A 6,732-nucleotide genomic window follows, 5' to 3' on the forward strand; every position below is an offset into this window, starting at 1 on the left:
GGCATAGAAAGCTGAGTATACAGTACACAAAGCCATCCCCTGACACATAACTGCAATAGACTACAATACCCAAGATGGTAAAAAGCAAATAATCTGCACACAACAAAATCACGGACATTTCTTAGAACATATCCTGTCATTAAGCAACACATCAATGAACTCTAAAATTAAGAGTTTCTTTCATCAAATGGTATCACTAAGACAGTGAAAAGGGGAGCCACAAAAGACACCCCAACATACAACACTAAGAAGACCCATATCCACAAGGGTCATTTTAACTGTTCCATATTATTCCACAGAACGTGGGTATCACAATTCAGTTGTTTGACTGTTCTACATCAATTGTTCTCTATCTAAAAGAATGCCGCAGTGGATCCATGGAGACATCTTTGAGTCTTAGAGGATTACCAAGGAGTTACAGGCTGAGTCACTCTAGAAAGCAGAGTTTCAAACCACAAAGGCCAGGAGCAAGATACATCCCCACAAATGGTTCTCCTCTTACCTAGCAAATCTCACTCTGCAACTGTCCGTACGTCCTTTGCCTGCTCCTGCTGAAAACCATCACACGATTATACAGTGCCTCTTCAGCTCACATCAACATTTTAAGGATTTTTATAAATGAGATTAAAAGGACTTAAATAAAATGTTCAGACAATAGAACACTAATATCCCTGTGTCTCAGATTCCTTAGAGAAGCTGTGTGTATTGTGTATCCAACTAATCAACATATTTTACATATTGATAATGGGGAAATGTTGTAGAGCCCATTCAAATAATGAATTTGTTAATTACAAAGGTTACGTTTTGTATTGTTATCCACTGAGATCAGATTCCTCTTCATTTTCAATTTTGGTTATTCAAGGTATTTTTCATATATATATATACATATATATATTTTTTTCTGTTTTGGTAATTATAATTTTCTGAACCCAGCTGACTATTTCTTTGCAGATTTAAAATCTCAAGTCAGAATTTGAACATCAATTACATTGCATATGAATACATATGAGACAGGAGAGAGAAAGAGAGAGAGAGAGAGAGAGAGAGAGAGAGAGAGAGAGAATACTCCTTGCATGTCTCCTTAAAGAAGACTAGTGAGCTAATGCAAAGCAAGAACTGCATTCACATTCTGTTCTATCAGGTATAAAGTGCTCTTCAGTGAACCTATCTAGAGTGTCTACTAATTCCACTTTTCCCTCTACTAATGCAAAGACAAGCAAATTTGTATGTTAGAAAGGAAGTTCCTAGTATATAGTGACTAGTCAATTGGTGACTTTTCTTGTTGCTGCAATCAAATCCCAGGCAAAAAGCAGTACAATGAAGGAAGGGCATGCTCTGGCTCTACCTTGGTGGAGCCATGATGCATCATGGTAGAAAGGCATCGTGGCAAGAACACAGTCTGCTGGTCACAAAACAGGGAACAGAGAATGAAGAGAAAGCCCCTGGGCCATCACTGAGCTCACCACATAGTGATCCACTTCCACCAAGGCTCTACCTCTAAAGGTTCCACAACTTTCCCAAATAGCACCTCTAGGCAAGAACCAAATACTCAAAACATGAGCCTCTGGGGACATTTCCCAGTTAAAGCACAGCAGTTGTGGATGGCAGCGCTCGGAATGTTCCTGCTCCCGCTCTTTAGTGATTTTTTTTTCATGAATCAATTTAATGAGTGTAAGAGATAGGGATAAATTTGTTCTCATATTGGGACATAAAAGGGGAAAAAAAATCATGCCTAACAAGACATTTCACCTTCTTAGTTCTGTCTCTCATCTGAAGCTCGAGTGACACAGAGGACTGCAGCACACTGAGATTCCTAATTACTTGGTTCCCATCAGTAATTGGGCAAAGCTTCAGGCAGAAACTTGACAACGTGTGTCACATTTCTTTTGCCCCAGCGATCCCACTCCAGTAACTTAGGAACTAATCGAGAATGAAGAAGAATGAATGAGTGTGGGCGTTCACTGAGAGCTTGTGTGTTACATTAAAATACCAGGGACAACGTCAATGCTCACAAGAGGTCAGCCAAACACACTGGGATCATCCACACAGAAAACAGACATCAGAAACAGCAATGTAGCTTTTTACTTACAGCTTTACAAAAGATGGTTATAAATAAGGCAGATTACAAGGCTGTAATATTTAAATGTAAGATGTTATAGTTGACTTTAAAAATACGTAAATCTCTATATATGCATATATAGAGATATGTCTTGAGAATGAATACAAACATATTTATCTGCAGCTGGCAGGGTTATGGACACATTTCTCTTTGGGTTTTTGTTTTGTTTTGTTTTTTTTAACAAATGTTTTACCTGAATTTTTAAGTATTATGCATGTGTTGTTTCTATAATAAAAGAAATAAAAGAATATAATAAAATAAGCTACTTTAATTTTGAAAAATAATTAATTTTTGCCAAAAAAAAATGATAGTTCCGGAAAACTCAGCTCTGTGGATCATGTTTACTCCTCTGACAAGAGAGATCTCACCGCTGCCGCTGTGTCGATCTCTAAGACAAGCCTTCTCAGCCTTTGCACTGCTGCCATTTGGGTTAGGTAGCTCTTTGTTGAAGGAGATAGCTCCATGCATTTTAAGTGTTTAGCTGTATCCTGGTCTACTCACCAGGTGCCACTTAAATCCTTCCCCCAAGGTTATGACATGGAACTGTATCTCCAGGCACTGCCGTGTGAATGAGAGTGCCTAATGGAGGCTCTGGTGTTGTCAAGGACACCAAAGCAAAACAGTCAGCTAATATCAGTAATAGCAAAGGGAAAAGGCAAATACAAAATTAATGCCCCATTTTCCATTGCAGAGTGATCATGGTAGCAATTAGATCCAGAAAAAAGCCTTGCCCTTCATCCTTTATCATACAATTGAACAAAATGTGTTTGGGGAAATTCTAGAAACAAATGCCCCAAAGTCCACCAGTACATTCTATTACCATCCAGAACTTGGGGGGCGGGGTGTGCCAAGAACATGTCTCCTGGATTGTTAAAGCAGTGAATTGGGAAGATAATCTTGCTTGTGGTTGGTAGGCTCAAGGGGAAACAGGTCCAGCTGATAAAATGATAACGAGATTTAGTTGACAATTTTCTCTGAGTAAAATGTCGAGCTTGTAAATAATTTAAAAATAGCCTGTCATTCAATTGCACCGTGTCCTTTAAGAAATTTTAATCGATGCAAAACACATTTCTCAGACACTAGCTCTAACCCCTGTGAAAGCAGCTATAGCGATAAACAGGAAAAAAAAAAAAAAAAACCTATGACACCAGCAGACAGAAGGTGACTAGGGAAGGGAATGTGAACCTTAACCCCAGAATCCAATATCATGACAATATTCGGCAACCTGGAATTAGCTGTTGTGACAGTACGTGGTATGGAAACGCAAGACTTGTTCAGTTCCTTCCTGCTCAAGGACACTGAGAAGCCGAGGTTTCCATGGGCTCACTTAGAAAACCAGCATGCATGTGAGCTCTGTGCAGTTGGCCTGCAAACGGACCAAAGGTGTCTTTGCCCAGTGCTCAGTATTACAGAGGAAAAGAGATGCAGGACGGGGGAAGAGTATAACAAAAGGCAGAAGAGGATGAGAAGATGCCGGCGGGTTTAACAAAACAGATCCAGATCAGCGCATAGCAGCTGAAATTAAGGCTCAGTGCTCCCCTGAGAAGGCAATGCACGCTGTAAGACCTGCGGAGAACAGTCTGCTGGCCCAACAAATACCACTCATCTCAGCCAACCCCCTTTCTCCCCAGCATCTGGGTCACACAAGGAAGAGCAGAGACACGTCTGAAGTGACATGTGCAGTTTCTCACCTCCTCTGGGCCACTGTAGGAGTGGGGATGGGTGCGGGAACTTAGGCACCAGAGGTCTCCTTCCTGCCTTCCAAGCTCCACAGCACCAGTGTGGCACCATCTGACTCAGCTGAACTTTCCATCAAAGGAAACCAATCACTGACCGGCTCACAGTGTCAGGAGACACTGCCAAGGGCAAGCGCCAGCCCTGTCCCTTCAGTTTGGCACCAGAGTAGAAACGACTGGTCCCTGTTTGAATCAATCTCTCTCTCTCTCTCTCTCTCTCTCTCTCTCTCTCTCTCTCTCTCTCTCTCTCTCTCTCTCTCTCTCTCTCTCTCTCTCTCTCTCTCTCTCTCTCTCTCTCTCTCTCTCTCTCCCCCACCCCCACCCCCACCCCAACCCACCCCACCCCCATTTTCAAAACAGATTATGAAGACATCTAAATTACCAGCACGGAAGCTCTGGCTTGGGAAATGAACCAACACAATTAGAGAATATGGACATCCCCTGAGTACTTAACCAAATTTGGCTAGCTGTTTGTTTTTAATGAATTGATTATCACTGGGAATCACGAGGTATACGTATTGATTCTTATCCCTTAAATCTCAGATGCCACATAATCTGCAAAGCTGTTAATCCTGATAGATTTAAAGATAATAGATAAGGATGCATTATTCATAAATGCTGCACAGCAGGATATTCACTGTGCGACTGTTAATCTCTCCATGTATCATTTCCACAGTCATCTGTTATTAGTTTATTTAAACCAGATTGCCAGAAATATTTAGAATGATAATTTTTAACATCCACCCATATAACAAAATATCATTTCCTCCTTTCAATTCTAAGGCAACCATGGAGACTGCAGGAATAAGTCGCTTCCCTCCCTCTACCTGGCCTAGCTTACACACACACACACAAAGACATGTATGTATACATGTGGCTAGCCTTAGTGTTGACTGTCAAATGGTTTCCAGACTGTCTTTGTCCCAAGGTCAATTTGACTCAAGTTCTACCCTTTTTTGTCTTCATAAAGGAAGATTTCCTTACTGTTACGCATATTTAAATTCCTTTGCAGATATTGAACCAAATTTGCCCAGGCTTGAGCCTCCTGTGGCCTTTTACTCAGGGCTAAATATTAACAAATACCCATACCAGACAGTTTTTGATGAAACATTAAAGATTATTCCAGTTATATGACTTCTAGATTCTCTGTTTTCTGTATGAAAACCCCAAGGCTGTTCAAAGAGCCTCAGTGGCAGAAGGGAATGGGTTTGTAAATCGCTGTCTATGGACCTCCTGGGACTTAACAACACAGGGCAAAGAAGTAAGCTGATCTTGGCAAAAGAAGAAAGATAAATAGTTAACCTCCAAATCAACTCCCCTTAAAATCGCCACTGTCAACTCTCTCCACTGGTTATGCACCTGGGAGCAGGTTGCTATGGTATCCTGTCTCACCTGGAATCAAATAGCCTTGCTCCTTCCAGTGAGAAGAGGTCCTCAGTCCTCCTCATACCATATCCCCGAGAGAGAGAGAGAGAGAGAGAGAGAGAGAGAGAGAGAGAGAGAGAGAGAGAGAGAGATATGCTTTTTTTTCTTTTAGCTTCTTTCTTTTGTCATCTGTGTACACTAAAGAACCTTAATGCAGGCCAGCCAAAGATTATTGCTCCAATGCTCATACTTGTTAGTATCTTATTTTTAACTACTTTATTCTTAAGCCAGCTACCACATTCTCCTGCGAAGAATGGGATTGCGTATTTCAGAAAGTGAGCTGGCTGGAAGAGACGAGGGATCAGGCTAGAGAAGGATCAGGATGACATGAGTGGGAACCTGGGAACTCCGCAGTTGTGATGCTTATCTTCTTCCCGGAGCTCCTCCAAGAGCCCTGGATCCTGAAGTTTCAGAGAAAGGATGGTCCACCTTGGCTTCACACATCTACAGTCTGAAAGGCTAACCTTTGCCAGACTCCATGCTAAACTATGTCATCTCACTGAGAGTTCAGATCGGCCCCTTAGGATGGGTGGCCTCTGCTCCCCTTTAAAGGGAGTAGGCAGTACTATCCATCTTGCTATTCTGGGAAGAAGCCCTTAGAGATGCCTGGTCCTGATGGACTAACAAGGTGGCAAGGTAAACACAGAGCAAACACAGTCACATCCTGAGGCTGACCGTTGGGTTCTGTTTACGTGTGGATTGATTTGTGTGTACGACCTAAGAAACCTTGGGCAAGTCAAACTCCAATCCAAATGGAGTTGCATGGACTATAGGGAAATCCTAGGGAGAAAGCACGTGGCATGCTCTACAAAGTCCTTCTTCCAGCAACCACACATAGCTTTGTGAGGCCAAGCAGAGCAGACCCGGCTCTGTGTACTAACTACACTCTCTCACACTGCACAGGAACAAAGCCATTCAACTTCTCTCTTTTGTCACTGTTACTGGTTAAGAAAAAGAAAATCTTAAATACTGAGTCCATAGTTGCACATAAAAGCCACGTGTACCTCATCAAATAGATAATTTTTGTTAGGTTTGATTTTTTTTTAATACATAAAGCTTTTCCATTGTGCCTACATTATAACTATGTATAATAAATACATTTTTTAAAAAAACACGGTCTTTGTTCTAAAAGAGTTTCTACTCTAAAGCAAGTAAATGAAATGTTCATGAACAAATCTTCTGCTACAAACTGAGTGAAGCTCCTACACAGAGCAAGCCAGTGCAACAAACCCCACGGTGCTTTGCTCCTATAAAGAGCTTTGCAAAGGCGTTATTCTGCCTGCATTTCCTAAAGTGGGAAAGGAGCGGTGTCACCTCTATCTCCAGACTGAGATCAGTCCAGAGACTTGTGCAAAGGTCATGATCAGTGAGTGACAGAAAGAGGACAGGACTCTGCTAAGAAAATGCAAGTCATCAGGGTTGTGATGCCCAGACCGATCAGCCCAATCACTG

The 6,732-nt window shown here is 41.7% G+C and overlaps 1 long non-coding RNA gene across 1 annotated transcript in view; it reads right to left on the minus strand.

Moving 5' to 3' along the window:
- The window catches only part of LOC110301779, an 11,284-nt gene extending 7,369 nt beyond the window's left edge, over positions 1–3,915 (minus strand). Inside the window, exons 1-2 of the long non-coding RNA XR_002378739.2 lie at positions 3,811–3,915; positions 503–551 (exon numbers count right to left, since the gene is read on the minus strand). This is a non-coding gene — a long non-coding RNA (uncharacterized LOC110301779). The remainder of the gene's footprint in view (positions 1–502; positions 552–3,810) is intronic.
- Between the last annotated feature and the right edge of the window lie 2,817 nt (positions 3,916–6,732).

The sequence above is a fragment of the Mus caroli genome, chromosome 1 (genome assembly GCF_900094665.2).
Source record: "Mus caroli chromosome 1, CAROLI_EIJ_v1.1, whole genome shotgun sequence".
Classification (NCBI taxonomy): Eukaryota; Metazoa; Chordata; class Mammalia; order Rodentia; family Muridae; genus Mus; species Mus caroli.